A 1,834-nucleotide genomic window follows, 5' to 3' on the forward strand; every position below is an offset into this window, starting at 1 on the left:
GGCTGAGACGGACAACACTCATGTCTACATAGGATCGCAGAACAGTAACTGGAGTCAAAGGCAGGGAATTCTTTGTAAGTAGTCAGGAGTGAGGCGCTGTAAAGGGCCTAAAAATAGGCTTGGTTGAAAAGAGCATGTTGAGAAAGCAACAGGCCAGGAGGCAGGAATAACTGCACCACTTTTCTGAACAAGTGGTAAGCGCTGTCCCCTGTCTACAGCCACTACTCCTTCCCCCTGTCCCACAAGCTCTCCCTTCCCCCGTTTCTTTCCCACAGGCGTCTCTGGGTGGCTGGTACATGGCCAGCCCCAGCAATGCCACCGAGCCCTGTGGCTTTCCCCTTCAGGGCTTCTCTGAGTTCCCACAGCTGAGGCCTGTGCTCTTCTTGCTTTTGCTGGCCGTGCACCTGGCCACGCTCAGTAGAAACCTCCTCATTCCAGTGGCAGTAGCCTCAGTGCCCAGCCGGCCGCCAATGCTGCTCTTCCACCTGTGCCAGCTGTCAGCCATGGAGCTCTGCTACACGCTGGTGGTGGTGCCCCGCGCCCTGGCCGACCTGGACACACCTGGCCTCGGCAGTGGCAGCCCATCTCCTTCCTCACCTGCGAGGTTCAGATGCAGATGTTTGTGGGACTGGGGGGCGCCAAGTGCTTCCTACTGGCCGCCATGGCCTATGACCGCTACGTGGCCATCTGCTACCCGCTGCATTACGCGGCTTTGCTGAACCCCCGGGTGTGCGCGCGGCTGGCCCTGGTCTGCTGCCTCGGGTGGCTGGCGGTGTCGGTGGAGCTCACGCTGGCCATCTTCCACCTGCCTTTCTGCGGCTCCCGCCTGCTGGTGCACTTCTTCTGTGACATCACGGCGCTGCTGTACTGGGCCTGCACGCGGAGCTATGCCGATGAGCTGCCCTTGCTGGGCGCCTGTCTCGTGCTGCTGCTGATGCCCTCGCTGCTCATTCTGGCCTACGGCGCCATCGTCACCGCCCTGCGCCGCCTGCGCTGCCCCGGGGACGGCACAAGGACGCCTCCACTTGCGCCTCACACCTGGGCGTCACCCCACTACATTATGGCTGCACTACCTTCATGTACGTGCGGCCCAAGGCCAGCTACTCCCCGCGGCAGGACCGCACGCTAGCGTTCATCTACACGAACGTCACGCCGCTGCTCTTCCCGCTCATTTACAGCCTGCTCAAAAGCGAGATCATCGCCGCCACCCGCCAGATGCTGGGGCAGAGGAGGCCTGGCCACGCCCCAGGTCAGGGTGTGTGTGAGCCCTGACAGCAGGCAGGCCAGAGTGGGGAGGTCCGCACCCCTAAATTTTCCTCCCTCAGGTGGCGTCCGCCAAGTGAACACTACCAAGGAGGGTGCTCAAGGACTGAATTCAGGAAAGCGAACCAGGAAAAATGTCCATGCACAGGGCATCTCCCTGCAGTTGCCCCATCCTCCACTCCTCCTTAAAGAAATGGCCAAAATCAATAGAGCCCCAGAATAGCATTTAGTGGTTCCCTAATTACCTGTTGGTTCTCCCCATGTGCTGGGGCCTCTGCAAGGTGGTGGGCTTGCATTGCTGAAGGCACAACTCATGACCTCCAGGAACTCCCAGCCATAGCGAGCACTGCTGTGAAGCATGAACCACAGATGTATGGAGAGGAGACAGTGGGGAGAGGGGGATAATGGGCGCTTCCATTTTGAACATGCGAATTAAAATGCTGCCAGGACAAGTCAGAGAAGATGCTGAATGACAAGGTAAACACACCCATCTAAGCACAGGAAGAGGTTCAAGGGGAAGGACAGATTTGGAATTATAGGTGGCCACTGAAACCATGGAATGGGTGATATT

At 58.7% G+C, this 1,834-nt stretch overlaps 1 pseudogene; it reads left to right on the forward strand.

The window, feature by feature from the left end:
- The first annotated feature begins 296 nt into the window (after window positions 1-296).
- LOC130680198 (olfactory receptor 10AC1-like) lies at window positions 297-1,272 on the forward strand (annotated as a pseudogene).
- The last annotated feature ends 562 nt before the right edge of the window (window positions 1,273-1,834 follow it).

The sequence above is a fragment of the Manis pentadactyla genome, chromosome 13, assembly GCF_030020395.1.
Source record: "Manis pentadactyla isolate mManPen7 chromosome 13, mManPen7.hap1, whole genome shotgun sequence".
Taxonomy (NCBI): domain Eukaryota; kingdom Metazoa; phylum Chordata; class Mammalia; order Pholidota; family Manidae; genus Manis; species Manis pentadactyla.